We start from the raw sequence: 16,671 nt of genomic DNA, 5'->3' as shown, positions 1-16,671 counted from the left end.
CGGTGATCTGCAGTATCACGGGGAATACAGACGTATACCAGATTATAAGTGATCTGCAGTCTCACCGATAATCCAATATACTAGCTAACCTCTGTTCACCTGAGTAGAGTGTGGTGTTTGGTGTAACAGTAACACTTAGAGGACTAGGCCTCAGTGCAGTACTGCACAGATTCCTTCCGCAGACCTGAGCTCTCCGAGACGGGAGGAGTCAGACTGACAGTAGGAAGGATAGTCTGAGAGTGACACTCAGGAGGAGATGTCACTGACAGGACGAGGAACCGCCTCAAAGCGTAAGGTCGGTTCTCGAGGTCGGACAAGCCAGGTCGTACACACACGGACAGACAAAGTACAAGATCATAAGGCAGAGGCGGAGTCTAGGTACAGGCAGAGTTCGGCAACAGGGTATCAGAAATATCGAGGTACAAGATCAGGAGGCAGAAGCAGAGTCTAAGGACGAGCCGGGGTTCGGCAACAGAGTATCAGAAATATCGAGGTACAAGATCAGAGTTCAGGAGGATAGTCAGGCAAGCAGGAAGTCATAACAGATAATCACAATCAAACTAGTACTTTAGCTATCAACAGAATCTAGCTAAGTGTAGGATTACAGCTCCAGCTGGTCCCGGCACACTTACGGATCTGACTACGGATCTGGGTGCTCCCACATTTGTGATCGCACGCCAGACAAGGAACAAGTGAACAGCCAGCAGTATATATACTCAAGGACCTTTCCAGGACCTCCCTAATTGCTGGACCAATGAAAGTTGTGGAAAATGTCAGCTGACCAGCCTGGTCAGCTGACTACTTCTGGCTGTTATATAAGCTCTGTCTCTGTGCGCGCGCGCGTGTCACTCTGAATCCTGGTGGACTATCAGTCCCAGCCACACCAGAACTGTCTTGCAATGTATCTTGAGCACCACGTGTGGGGGCCGCTTCCAATGCGGATTCCGCCATTTTCAATGCGGATTCCGCCGTTCCCAATTCGGATTCCGCCGCTCTGCCTAAGGGGCATGCGGCGGTTTTTCCGCGTAGTGATGCCCTGCTGGACGCGGAAACAGCCGCCTCACTTTGAGAGACAGCGGCTTTTCCGCGTTTCATCACACACACGCAAGATGTTTTAAAGCACTTTATGCCTCCAATTTAGCAATGCAATGTTATTTCTGCCCTTAAAACCCTGCTGTGCATCAAATCCGTAATTTTCCCCGGGGACTTTTGGCGTGTATCCCTCTCCGCCATGCCCCCCTCCAGGTGTTAGACCCCTTGAAACATCTTTTCCATCACTTTTGTAGCCAGAATTAGTGTTTGTAGTTTTGAAAGTTTGCCTGCCCATTAAAGTCTATTGCGGTTCGCGATGTTCGCCGGTTCATGATCTTTTTGCGTTCGAGGTTCACGAACCTAAAATCAGAGGTTCGAGCCATCTCTACTAACCACTGCTCCACTGTGCTATATCTATGTTTTGTGTCTATCCACCTTACCATAAAAATGATTTTTTTTTAGATATCCCTCGGTTTTATTTTATATTTAAATCTACTTTTTACGTTTTTACAGTTTTATTGTCTCTGCTCAATGACACATTCATTGAAGTATGCCAGAGCTGAAATCTATGAATTACTGACCTTTTTTTTATCTCTTTCCTAGTTTCAGTAGCCATTTTCTGTCAAGAAAGTGTATTATGAATGTAATTCCTTATTAGTGACGGTTATTCTGACCCGGTCCCGACTGGACAAAAACTGTCACCTGTATACCTTTGTGTGCTCGTCACCGTACATACACATGTCTGTTTCAGTTGGCATTCCTTTAACCATATTTAGAGAATGATTAAATAAGATTAAATAGGGCCCAAGGCAAAGTAATAGACTTTGTTTCACCATGAGGTGGGAGAGAGGTCAGAGAAGGTGACAGCTGGGCCCACTGCCACCCACTTGGCCCCAAGCATTTTCTTAGGTTGCCTTGTGTATGATCCTGCTCTGACCACATTTATTTAGCAATAATTTGAATAGTTACTTCTCTTTTGTGTAAAAATAAATAAAATCCTTATCAGGCAATCTATGTGCTTAGTACAGACATTTCTGAGCTGCTTGTCTCAGGCACGGGTCACACTTGTCAAAATATGCAGCATGTTTTGCAGCAATGCAAAATCGCAAGTGAAAACGCATCTAATGCTTTCCTACAGGCCACTGCATTTTCGGGAGCCCTGTGCGATTCTGTATAGCGTTAAAGGACAACTGTAATGAGAAGCTTACATATCTTTGGTCAATGAAAATCTCCTTAGTTGTTATGGTCAAGCAAACAATGCAAACCGGTGACAAACAGTCACAAAATCAATCAGATTCCATGCTTTAAGCCTTGTATGCACATTAGATGGTTCTCAACCAAGGCGGCCATATGGGGCCATCATTGCTAAGGTGTTAGCGTAGGTATGGCAGCTCCCTATTTCCCGGTGACAGATCCAAACTGGTGGATTAGCTTGACCAAGCACAGACCGAGCCTATTGTTTACCTACTTACCCCATTTGCTCCATGTCGTTTCATGGTGCACCGAACGGTTGGTCCCTCTCCCCTTCCATAGGCTAGTGAGGCATCTGTACAGAACTCAGCTCTGAATTGTTGCGAAAGGGATCTAGGAAGTGTGCGGTGGACCCTGTGTCTACCTGATATGTTGCTGAGAGATCTGAAGGGGTGGATCACCTTGGCAGAGCAGACCAAAGGCATTGTTTAGTACACTAGTGCTATGAAGTAGCCCCTTTAAGGGAAGCCCAGTAATACATGGTGTATATACAGCGAAAGTTCCAGGGGCCGAAAGGAGGATGGCGAGGGAGCGATTAGCCTGAAAGGGGTTGGAGGAAGCTCCAGGTATGTATAATTTTCTCTTTCATCTTTAACTCAGGTTTACTTTAAGACTCCCCTCCTTGCTTAAACCTTTAAAACCCTCCCCATAAATGCCTAACCTTAATTACAGACCCCATCTTCCAATTCTGCAGCACAAAAAGGGATACATATTGTGCGTCTCATAAAAAATATCAGTAAAACTGTGACATTCTGAATGCTGTGGGCACCCAAATGTCACAATTTTACCAATATTTACTATGGCGCCCAATCCTCTGCTGCTAATGGGCTCCCAAATGTCCTGCTATGGTTTTTATGTATTGGTTACTTCACGTAATGAACAAACTTTTTTTTTTTTGCTCGATGGACATAAAAAGCAAAAATTCTATGCAGAATTGCAAATATTCTAAGAAATTGTAACCCTATTGTGAACCTAATTTTCACTAATTCCCACTAACCATAATTAATCTTAAACAATTACAATTTTGCGATTTTGCAATGCAAACTTGGAATCCACAAAATTCTAGATTCATTCCGAAATTCTATCAGAATGTCAGAATTTTGATGAATTTAGGAATTCAGCAATGTTGAATATTCCTAGAGCTCATATTCAATCATAAATGCCATTCCAATCTACAGTTAATGGGCCTTATATAAGCTTTTTTCTCTGTGTCTTTCCCTTGCAGTGAAAGAAAAGCCTTTTACTGCATACAGGAAGCAAACGTGGGGGAATCCTGTCTAGATAAAACAATTACAACTTGTTAAATACAAAACAGACCCTGGGGGCAAAAACAGAAAACTGTGGATTGCTGAAACAGTACTTGAACAGAAATCTCTATGAGTAATACTGTGAAGAAGCCTGGCATGAAATCATGGAGAGCCACTGATTGCAGATGAGTACTGCAGGTGATGTGCCCCTGGGCATCAGATAAACAACTGTTCCTGGCACACTTTAAAGAGGAACTTTACTGAATACAACTTCATGAATATAATTGCTTATTTTAACAATATTCATTTATGAAATTATTTACGTTTGCCACTGTAAAATCTTACCTTACTCTAATTTAAATGTTTAAATTCCACTAAATCCTCACCTACCTAATCTCCCAGAGTGCTCTGAGGCAAAAGGCTGCAGGATATTATCGTCTAGGCTAAACATTACTGGGAGGTGGGGTTACACACCAATATACAGCAATATAAACAGGGGAGGACCTACCAAGGGGGGGGGGTTGGACAAACTGTTTGGGCCGCCTTGTCACCTGCCCCCTTTCCACTCTCCTGCCCACCTTCCTGGCACACACACTACCCTCCTGATCCAAGCATCCCATATCCCCGCTCTCATTCGACCTGTGGCACCTGCCACCCTACTCTATCACATCATAAGTAGGTGAGGTGTTAATATATACCTTTGCCCCTGCCACACCCTGATCACGCCCCCATCGCACCCCTAGTCATGCATACCATAAAGATTTCATAACAAAAATATCTTGTTTTATAATTCAATCCACACTGGTCATTTCTATCCTGGTTCATTTTCCTTCATAGTAACACTTTAAAATTAGTAATATATCAATTTAAAGGATGGGAATAAAGTTTAGAGTCAATCAAACCCATTTTTAGGAGAGAAACCTATATATTTACATAGAAAGAGAGACAAAGTCATGAAAGAGGGACAAAGGAGGAGGAAAGAGGGACAGAGGAACAGGGCTCCCAAAGAGGCACTGTCCCTCCTAAAGAGGGACAGTTGGGAACTATGTCAGTATGTGACATCTGACAGTTCTGACCAGGGCCATCATCAGACATTTCTGGGCCCCATACTAGGCAAACTTACTGCCCCCCCCCAACCCCCATTACACAGCACTTTCCTGCCCTGCTATCTGACAGTCATCATCATTATCCTCCCTACAGCTGACATGCAGGAAGAAGAGTGTCACAGGTCCCTTTTACAGTTCATGTTTCTCTGGCAAGCTCCTGGCCCATTCCTTTCTGCAGCAGTCCTTCCTGGATCCATGCTTTCAAATCTCACAACCCAGCAGTGAGAGGAGGCTGTGTACATAGAGACTCAAGGAGAGAGATAGAGGGGCGGGGCAGCAGAGACAGTATGTGTTGCAGTTGTTTTTCAGAAGAGACTTCCCTGTCTGACACTGTTTGCGCCCGGGCCCCAGACTGCTCAGGCCCCATACAGGACTATTGGCCGTACCACCCTGAAGGTGGCCCTGATTCTGACCTCTTACCATCTATTATATCTCCTCATGGGTTTACTTTGTTTTCAAAAGCACTTACTGAACAGCAGTGGCACAGTCCCACTGTCAGAATAGTGTGCAGCAAATAGGGAGGCCTGCTAACATCTTTGTAGAGATCCTTTCCAGGAAGTGTTTCTAAAACAAGAAAGTAAACCCTGAGACTCCCCCATAAGGAGATGTGCTAATAGTGATGGGCTCACGACTAGTTACGAGTAGTTACCTACTCGAATTCGTGATTCAAATGAGGTTTAAAGGGACACTTAAGCCAGGGAAAAAAAATGAGTTTTACTCACCTGGGTCGTCTACCAGCCCCCTGCAGCAGTCCTGTGCCCTCGCAGCCACTCAATAATCCTCTGGTCCCCTGCTGCCAGCTAGTTTCGTTTTTGCCGACAGGCTCGACAGGACTGGCCTTGCGTAGCTTTCTCCGCATTCCCGACTGTAATTAGCGCTATTGTGGGCTGCAACGCGTACAAAAATACGCATTGCCACATATCTATGCGTTGGTAACGCGGCAACACGTATCTTTGTATGCGTTGCGGCTCGAAATAGCTCTAATTGCAGTCGGGAATGCGGAGAAAGCTACACGTGGCCAGTCCTGTCGGGCCTGTCAGCAAAAACGAAACTAGCTGGCAGCGGGGGACCAGAGGATTAGTGAGTGGCTACGAGGGCACAGGACTGCTGCAGGGGGCTGGTAGAAGCCCCAGGTGAGTAAAACTTTTTTCCGGCTTAAGTGTCCCTTTAACTGCCTCAGCTGTGCGGCTGGGAGAGAGGGGGTTACTTACCCATAAGTCCGTTGTCTTCTATGCATCCCAAACATTGTGCACGCGGCCTATGGGATGCGTTGCAAGACTCAATACTGCACTTCCTCCTTCTGGCTTGAAGGATGAAGTGCGCGGTATTGAGTCTTGCAACGCGTCCCATATGCCACATGCAAGATGTTTGGGACGCATAGAAGATGACTGACTTATGGGTAATTAACCCCCTGTCTCCCATGCACACATCTGAGGCAATTTGAATCACAAATTCGAGTAGGTAACTACTTGTAACTACTTGTGAGCCCATCACTATGTACTAATCTAAAACATGTTGGTATTATTTATTAGTAGGTAGGTAGTATTATCGGTTCAGAGCTAGTGCCAACTGTAAGTGACAGCTGCATGCAGGCCAGCAATTACCTCACAGGAGCCGGTAGGCACAGATGTCCTGGCACCCTAGACTTCGCCCTCCATGAACCTACAAACCCCCACCTAACTACACCCAAAGTGTGCTGGCTGTCCAAGCAGTCACTTCTCCCTTACTTCCCTTGCCCACCATAGGTAGCTACAGGTGCCCCATAGTATAAGGCAGCAAAAAGTACCCTCAATAATAAGTAGCTAGAGGTGCTTCCAAGTATTAGGTAGCTAGAGGAACCTCAGTATTAAGAAGCTAAAGGTGCCCCTTACACTTACTCGTCAGTGGAATGCCAATAGCAGGGTGAGTAACCTTTCATTTACACTCTTAGGGAGAGAGGCGCTTGGGGAAGGGAGTGAGCCACCTTTCCATCATCAGGCGCCTGTAGGCACGTGGCTACAGTGTCTTATTGTAAATCTGGCCATGGCAGCATGAGAAAAAAAAGTCATTTAAAGGGCATTTTACTATGAGACAAAAGTACATTGTATGTGCATATGCATTTTACATTTACAGTTGTAATGTTTCTTTAAAGTGAACCTGAGATGGATGAAAAGAAGAAATGTATACATACCTGGGGCTTCCTCCAGGCCCCTTCAGGCTGATTGACCCTTTGCCATCCTCCTCTGCCTGGATCCTCTGATATGGGTCCTGGTACTCTCGGAAGTGATTTTCTGAGTGCTTTTATGAATAAATACAATGGCCTCAATTTACTAAGCTTATCTCCTGTCTTTAATAATGTTTCTAGAGTGGTCACCATGGTGATGAGGCATGTCATATTCAGGAAACATTTTACGTCAGGCAAACCTAAAGTTAACTCTTCTGTTTTTAAGTTAACTCTTCAATCCTTAAAATAACTCCACAGTTTAAGAAAGGCTGTTTATTAACTGTGTGTGAAAATAACTACAGAGGAGGTAAATTAACTACAAAGGAGGTAACTTAAGGAATGAAGAGATAAGATGACTCTCTCACTGTGTGGCGGTAAGTTTTCTCTTGCCTTATTAACTCCAGCATGATCTTAGTGAATTGAGAACATTGTATTTATTCATTTCAGGGTCAAAGAGTTCACTTTCTGACTGACGTCAGGAAGTGTAAAAATGCAAATCGCACACCTATGGTAGAGCAGTGCTGGTGCTGGAATCCGCCATAGCAGCGATAATCCAACAGTCAAAAGAGGGATCTGCACACAGTCTTCAAGGAACAATGTGCTTTTATTGTTTCAATGCACACATATAATACACACCAAATCGTCTCAGCCAGGCTAAAATGATTTGGTGTGTATTATATGTGTGCATTGGAACAATAAAATCCCATTGTTCCTTGAAGACTGTGTGCGGATCCCTCTTTTGACTGTAGGAAGTGTAAAAAATCATCGCTCCAGAAAAGCACTTAGAAAAGCACTTTTCTATGCGCAAAGCGCTTTTAAAATCACTAACTAAATCGCTCAGCGCTTGCGATAGCACTGGCGATTTGTAATGTGAACAAGGCCTAAGAGCATTGCACACCCCTGGACAACACGTTGACAACAGCATTGACTTAAAGAGGAACTTCAGCCTAAACAAACATACTGTCATTAAGTTACACTAGTCATGTTAATTAAAATAGATAAGTAAAATAATCTCTTACCCTCCCTGTTTAAAAAGAACAGGTAAATGTTTGATTTCATGAGAGCAGCCATCTTTTTGGTTAAAAAGAGGTGACAGGGAGCATGAGACACAGTTCCAGCTGTTCTGTGTGCTGATCACCCCTCCCAGTTGCTAGGCAACATGAATAACAACATAGGAAATCCATCATGCTGAGCACAGCATCAGGGGAAAAAAAGCCCAGGCAGTTTTCTTTGATGGGTGGAGCTTAGCTAAAAAATCAGCTAAAAATGATGCTTTGGTAAGAAAAACAAAGTTCTGATGCTGTGAAACTGTTAAAGAAACACCAAGCCTTTTCAGTTCTGCTGAGTAGATTTTTAGTCCGGAGGTTCACTTTAAGATCTGTAAAATCATGACTCATCACATCAGACTAGCTCACAATCATAAATGGAATTTAATAAATTGTTTGATAATAAAGAAGTTCCATGTGTCCTCTCTTCGCCATTTGCCACATCATAAAATGTGCATTACAACTGTATTGTTTTTACAGCATGCTTCATCCTCCAGAGTAAGTGCACCGCGGTTTGGATTAACTATAAATTCCGTTTCACTAAAGAAAATAAATACTGTCGTTTTATGTCGCATTGGATCAATATTCTCGCATGCTCTTTCAATGGATTATAGCCTTCTTTTTATTTTCAAAACTCCAAGATTCCTGTGCCAGGAATACACTCTAAGGTCTGTTTGGCTGTATGACATCATACTGGAACGCACACAGACACTTTCCACGCTGAGAACTCCCATATGGATTGGCCCCTCTGTGTATTATTCTAGTCACAAGGAATGCACATTTCTACAATCAGCAGAAGTATCACATTTACAAAACTCATTGTATCAGGTCCAAACACAGCAAACAGCAAGAAGCAATTCCATGTAAAACGGTCGGAGGCAGCAAAACGCTTTACATTAGGCATTCAAAGGTTTCATGCTATAGTTTAACGCTAATGTTCCTCTCATCACACTGTAACATACAGAGGGGCAATTTACTAAAGTGTGGACATTTTCTTCTGACTGTGACAATGTGCACGAGTCAAAGATCGCATCGAGTTCAAGAAAAATGTATCTTTAAATGGAGATTTCTACTTTAAACAGAAGGTACTGCTGCCAAGTGCTGGAGGTGCGATGAGGGCAATGTGTTTGGAAAGCTGCAGATGGATGGCAGTCAGAGCAGAAAAGTTTCAAGCACTAGAGAACCCTTCCTGCTGGTTTTATACCGACCAGAAACAGCAGATCAGTGAGGTCTGAATGAGAAAGCCCTGCGTGTCAGATTCATTTCACAAAAGGAAAGGCTTCTTTACTTTGTTGTTGGGAATGGGAAATCCCTTTGAGATGAAAGTGTAACTGAAATGAAGTCCAAGCTATGACAGTGAGCCTGATGTGTAAAATAGCAAGATAAGATGCACATGCGTTTCTATAGTACGCATTCCATGTAAAGGCGCCCATATATGGTACAATTTTTCATTTTTTTTCGATTAGATAATTTAGTTAGATTATTCCGTTATATCGAATATAAAGATTTTTCCAGCATGTCCGATCAGATTTTTCTCGAAAAAAACAGATAATCATTCTAATTTCTTGATCGAAAAAAAAATAAAAATATTTTCAACTTTCATTTGAATCGATCATTTAAATCGAATAAACAGGAAAATCGAACGTTTTCATTGTATCGTGTATGGGCACCATAAGACTTACCTGGCTTAAAGCACACACACACACACACGCACGCACGCACGCACGCACGCACGCACGCGCACACACACACACACACACACACAAACGGGAGATAAACGATGAGACAAGCAAAACAATAAGAACATACATTACATTAGAGCATAAGGAGCAGCTTGAGACTCTACCGAGGGTGTGGGGTAGTCCTGCCCAGTGGTGCGAGGAAGCAAGTGGGCGGTTGAATATTGAGCTGTCCAAGGGGAAGTGTCGCAGGCTAGTGGTATTGAGCTGGACATCTGGGATGTTGAGCTGTTCATGGAACTAGAGTGCCGTCAGAGGGCATGCATGGCCGTGGGGACTCGAGTTTAGCAGGAGGACTGCTTGAGGGAAGAAGGTGCTCCTGCGCCTGGTTGTTCTTGAGGAGATGTTCCTGTAACGGCAACCTGATGGAAGGAGTTCGAAGAAGCGGCTGCCTGGGTGGGAGGGGTCATGGAAGATCCTGGTGGCCATTCTCTTCATTCTAGCGGTATGGAGGAGGTCTAGAGGTGACAGTATGATTCTGACAGTAGAACTATGTAACCATGCTAAATGTTCAGGCCCTTATTAGCTGAGAATCCAGCATGTGTATAAGTATTCTCAAGCATGCTGAAGCTTCGTGCAACAGTGAACCCTGGGTAAGTTCTTCCACTCCTAGTCCTTAGGGCAGGATCTAGACTTTTTGCTGGCTGAAGCAAACTTGTGAGGATGTGCCCATAATCAGACACCAAGGTCTCTCTGTATGTGTGGGGGGTAATTATCCAGGAATGTATCTCCTGAGGGCTGAGTAGGGACAGTCTACAAGTTTTTGAATCTGCTATCTATGGCCATGTACATGTAGTCATTAGAAAATTTCTGCAGACTGAGGTGGATTTTTTTATGAACCCTTGAGGGTTTTTTTTTTTTTTATATGGACCCTTATCAATTTTACGCCTCTCCAGTCTGCCACCCTGAAACAGGGCACTCAGGTCACTTCATCATGTTAGATCTGGTACTACTTGTCCTGTGCAGTGAAAGCTGATCCACTGTGTGTCTTGCCACTAGTTCTATTTAACTCCCCATAGCTACAGAACACATTGCTTGACTGTAGTTGAGGAGATATTGGTATTCGCTCGAGGCCAGACTGTCACCCTAGTGATCAAGTGATATTGTCTATGGACTTTTAGGCTGCTTTTACATTAAGACGTTACAGGCGCACGTTAGTGCAGCCTGTAAAGCAGCCCCACCGCACAGTAATGAAAAATCAATGGGCTGTTCACAGTGCCCACGTTGCGTTACATTGTAACGCAGCACATCCGTTGAGAGTGCTGCATGCTGTGCGTTATGCGCGGCTAAGCCGCGTTAGACTGTGCGCACATGCTCAGTAGTGTTGGGGAGGAGTGATAGAGTGCGGCCAGGCACATGGCTAATTAATATTCACTGCACTGTGTGACATGCAGGGTTTACTTCCTGGAGCGGCCGCTCTGTGCGGCGATTGGCCGGGCGGGACCATGTGATGCTGCATGCGTCCAAGAGTACGCATCACGGACGCCAGAGTGAGCTGCACAACTCGGCTCACTCTGACGTCCACATCAGAGAGCACCAGGCATTGCGTTAGGGGCACGTTATGTGCCCTATGACGTCCCCTAAACGCAACGTCCTGGTGTGTAAGTAGCCAAATGCAGACATTTTTATGAAAGCTTTTCAGGTATAAGGGTTATAATGAGCCTTGAACAATGCTAACTGGAAAGAGATTGGTATTTCTACCACTAGGTTATTAATGCTTCAAACCATGTTCCAAGTTGGATTAATACAACTAAGTTAATCTCATCATGGTCCAGGTCACTTGAACAAATTGTCCAATATTATCAGAAAGATTGATCTCTTCAATTGTTATGAACAATTTTCCCTTTTCTCTCCCTTGCACTGGAACATTTCTTTACATATACAGATGGAGGTTTGCTTTACATGATCGTGCTCATCGTTCAAGCCTGAAACAAAGAGTACTGCTGAAATGCATCTGTCTCCTTGAGCTTTGCTTGTCTCTCCCTCCACTCTCCCTCAAACCGACTATAATGATCGGTTACTACAGCATCGGCTACTAGTGCCTGAATAAGACTTTAGATGAGTTTTAGCAATTCTAACTATGCACTCAGCAGAGAGAGAACAGCCAGCTGAACAGCTGATGTAAGGGAGGAGGGACATGGTGAGAGATAAGGAGACATAAGCCTAGACACTGTCTGCAGAGTTTATATGTTCTCCCTCCCTGCGTTTGAATGAGTTTCCTCTGGACACTCCAGTTTCCTCCCACACCCCAAAAACACACAAATAGTTCAATTGGCTTCCCCTAAATTGGCCCTAGACTATAATGAGCATTTGACAACTGTAGGTATTAGATTGTGAGCCCCTCTGAGGGACAGTTAGTGACAAGACTCTAAACTGTACTCTCTGTAAAGCACTGCGGAAGATGTCGGAGCTATTTATGTACTAGATAATAATAATAATAATAATAATAATAATAATAATAATAATAGCAAAAATAATAATCCCAGCACAAGACAAAGGGTAAATGCTGTCAGACCTATTGCCAGGTTTTGGAAAAGGTGAAGGCCAGTGCAGAGCAAGCTACCAAATAAATCTTCCACAGCAAGGTGCCCTCAACGCGCTAAAGGGGAAACCAGCTAAAATTACTAACATTGAATTGATGAAATGTGATACTTTTCATAGTTCCGTGCAATTCAGGGACTCTGTAGCATTGTACTTACACTTTAATCTTTCTGGACTCACTTTTGGCTGACGTGACATTTTTAAACATTATTACATGCAACGTATGCAGCGTATGTTCAGCAATACCGGACAACACATAAGATAGTGGCACAGTTACTGAGCCATGGGCCCCAGAGCTGATGTTATACTGAAGCCCCTCAAAAGGCAAAATTTACCCAGAGACCCCCCTAACACTTACACCAAAAACCAAGCACAGCATCTACAAGAGGTTTGTAACCACAAAGTGGGGAACCATTTATGAATGAATATCACAATGGACAACCCATAAATTAGTGGGAAATATTGCCCATATAATGCCATTAAGAAGCGGATGGAAACGTAATTCCAGGATCTATATGGGCCTTCTTTCGCAGAGGGCCTGGTGACATGAGCCACCTCTGTAATCCCTATTCCTGGGGCACTGAGAAAAGGGTAGAAAACACAAGAAAAGTGCAAATCATGGGGCCTCCCAGCATAACTTTAATGGAGTCCCTTAATGTTCACCACCCTTCCTTTGCCTTTGACTGGTGGCTCTCACAACATGAGGGCCTATCTTACAAGGATCAACAAACAAGTGTGGCCATCAGGATCTTCACACCCATAACAAGTGTAGCCACAAAAACACCCGATCTAGAGTATCAGAGAAAGGGAAAATTCGTAACTGGGCCCCTTCTACACCTCTGGTTACCCCCTAGTTACACCCCTGAAGTAAGCTATACACAAGGTGTTTAGTGTCTGTGCTGCTAATGGACACTGGAAGTTGAAAACTGAAACAATGAAAGAAAAATCAGTAACTGCTTCAACCAACCACAGTCAGATAATCGGCTTATCAACGAGGTTCATTTTTAGATTGTATTTGGAAATGTAAGCAGTGAGTGGCTTCCAAACAGACTATGGGAAGTAGTTCCAGAAGAGAAAAGAGAAGAATCCTGGATGTGGGAGTGAGTAGCAGTGATTGCAATGGATGAGATGAGAGGAAATTGTCATCACCAGATGTTGTTGTGTCTAGGATGGTATCTGGAAATAAGTCACCTCCTTCCTCCCAGGAGATGATTCAGCCAATGCCATCTAAAACTAAAGGAATGTTTAACATCACAAGATACCTGAACTATGCAATGTTCAGTATGTCTATGTGAGATTGGGGGAAAAGTGCCCAATCTTCCAGCTCTTGGCATAACCAACACTGTCTCGGTTCAATCAGCCACATTACTCTACACCTATGCTTATATTACTTCTCAGGCTGTCCGTTTCACTACTGTGGTGCTCATAATTTATCAGCATATTCAAATGAATTAATCTGCAGTACCAATAATAACCTGTAGTGGCACTGGTGATGAAATATGAGGCCATAAATCACAACATAATGGACGTGGAAAAAATGGAATCTTCCACATCATGGAACATTTTCAAATAGGGTTCACTGTTACATTAGGAAAGTCCCTTACACAGCTGGCTATTCTGGATGAGCACTGCTTTTTTTGGTCAGTGGTCAAATATAAATCCCATGGAGTGATTTACTAAAATCACATCTTTTAGTAGTCTAATGAGCTGACATCAAATATCCAGTCATATGAAGGGACATTGCTCATTTTAGTGAATAAATTACTACTAAGCGTGTGTGTATAGTTGTGAACATGCTCACACATACATACACTGTACACACACACACACACACACACACACACACACACACACACACACACACACAGTCACACACACAGACACACACACACACACACAGTCACACACACACACACACACACACACACACACACACACACACACACACACACACAGACACACACACAGACACACACACACACACACACACACACACACACACACAGTCACACACACACACAGTCACACACACTTACATACACAAACACACACACACATACACACACGCACACTTACATACACTGTACAAACACACACACAAAGGCACACACATACATATACTGTATACACACAGACACACAGTTCAGTCCATCATAACTTTCCCTCATAAGAAAAAGTTACTGAAAATATCATCTGGAGGACACACACACACACACACACACACACACACACACACACACACACACACACTCTTCAGTCTATCATAAGAACCACTGATTAAAAAAAAATATATATACTTGGGTAAACTTAGTATATCAGCTAAAATAGAGCAATCAGGTGATATATAATGAGGTGCAGAATTGAATTCAGTGTGGAATACACTATATAACATGTATGGCACAATATCCATGCACTGTACTTGTTTGTATAGTCCTTGAGAAAAGCCTATATAGCCACCAATGTATACATGTACAAATGTATCACTCTGTTACCTTTTGTAACATTACAAACCATGTCATGTGTCAGTAAACATTACTACTTCACACTCTGCATGGGTAGCACCATATAGTAATGCATGGGGAAATCCTGTGCAAGTGAAACATTTACCACTCAGTGCTAAGTTACCAGCCTGGACTACAAACTGTTGAATATGAATAAGATATAGCAGGCATGCCTGCCTACCCACAAGTCATGCATACAGCACTGGAGGGCTGATTTATCAACGCAGGTGCACAGAAAACTGGAGCAAACAGTGAAGTAATTGCCTAGAACTACCAGTCAGAATCATTATAGGTCTGATTGATCAAGACCAGCGCAAAGAAAACTGTGTAGAGAATCATGCAGTTGCCCTGAGCAACCAATCAGGATCCTGAAGGTACATACACACCTCAGATAAAAGTTTGTCTAAATGAACGTCGGCCAACAATTGATCGGCGAAGGTTAACAATCTTAAACGACCGACCTGTATGCACACATCAACGATCCAAGAAAGAAGAAGGAATTGACATATAATGTGGAAGAGACATCTGAGATGCTATTAACTAAAATGATCGATATCTGTACTAACATCAGCAATTATGAACGATGGGCTGTGGTGCTTGCCCTGTACACAACAAGATCGTTATACGTAGTTTAATTAACTGTACACACTCCCTTTGATGAACGATCATCGTTTGAAAAAAAATCCAACAGGTTTGATCACAACCAACTACCAATATCAGTTGTTTTGTTGCCATCGGTGATGCTAGTTTGTGCGCAGTTGCTTACCTAAAATTGGTCGAAAGCTCATCAATTGGCCCTTTTAATAAGGTTCAGAATGATATTTATCTAATATGTGTATGTAGCTTTATTTACTTTACTAGCTAAAACTTGATTGGTTGTCCTGAGCAACTGTGTGTCTCTTGTTCCAGTTTTCTATGCTCTGTTCTTGATCAATCAGTTCAGTTGTTTCACATAACAGCTAAAACTTGTCTGGTTGTTCTGGGCAACTGCTTCAATATTTGCCCAAGTTGTCTTTGAGTCCCTCTCCATAGATCCTCCTCAGTGCCACTCTGAAGACCAGATCACACCTGCAGCTCCATTCTCAGCAGGTACACTGAGCGCTCCTGTGACCCTGCTGTAGAGTATTAATAGCCTGTATCCATGACAAGAGACATTCAATACTGCTCACACTGTCCATACACCTGCACGCCAGGACCACAGAATAATCCAGCAGCACCTAGGAAAGTCACCTTCCCTGTGCAGGTGCTGTTATCTACTGACTTATAGACTTCTTCCAAGTTACACTGTTCACCTCCAAACTGTTGGAAAGTTACACAACATTCTTAAATAAAGAAATGATAACACTAAAGATAAACCGATTTTCAAAAAACTTCTAAAAAAAAGTTTCTTATCAGTTCTTAGGTAAGCTGATAAAAGCTAAAAACTTGAAAGTAAATGGACACTTTGAAGTATAAAAGTACAAAAAAAAAAGCATGAAAACTTTGAAAAAAAGTTATGTCAGTTCTTACCTTGTAGGAGTTTGGTTTGATGTCCTGTCAGTGTCTTTGTGGCTGTCTGGATGGCAGAGGTCCTGATCCTGGGCACCAGAGGCTACCTTCTCATCGAGGCAGAAAGGGAAAGTAACACGTCATAGGCAAGTACGCCTTCCAGATGTGTTAATTGTACAGCCCAGCATTCAGCCCTGTGCAGCTTCTCTGAGACTAGTCTCCAGTGCTGAGGACAGCAGCAGCAGCAGCAACACGGTGGTGTCTGTGTGTTCCCTCTACTACAACACACCCACTAGCTCCACCACCTTCAGCACAAACTCCTACAGAAGGCTCCTTTATGCACCTTTGTGCTGCCAGCAGCGATCCCACCAAGAGAACAGAGCTGGATCACTTCTCAAGAGACAAGTCAGATCACCCATGCCATGGAAAGCCCAGAGGAGGGGAAAACAAGCAGTAAACCTGGCTTTTGCTATTTGTCAGCACACCATGAATGCAACAAGTGTTTATGTTGAACAAT

General features: G+C 43.3%; 1 protein-coding gene across 1 annotated transcript in view; it reads right to left on the bottom strand.

The window, feature by feature from the left end:
• HAPLN1 (hyaluronan and proteoglycan link protein 1) overlaps nucleotides 1-16,246 on the bottom strand; it is a 219,432-nt gene extending 203,186 nt beyond the window's left edge. The window contains exon 1 of the mRNA XM_068271697.1: nucleotides 16,176-16,246. The gene's annotated coding sequence lies outside the window, so the exon portion shown is untranslated. The remainder of the gene's footprint in view (nucleotides 1-16,175) is intronic.
• Between the last annotated feature and the right edge of the window lie 425 nt (nucleotides 16,247-16,671).

The sequence above is a fragment of the Hyperolius riggenbachi genome, chromosome 1 (genome assembly GCF_040937935.1).
Source record: "Hyperolius riggenbachi isolate aHypRig1 chromosome 1, aHypRig1.pri, whole genome shotgun sequence".
NCBI lineage: Eukaryota > Metazoa > Chordata > Amphibia > Anura > Hyperoliidae > Hyperolius > Hyperolius riggenbachi.
Note: the sequence above shows the minus strand (reverse complement) of the source record. Positions and strands in the feature narration are given on the sequence as shown.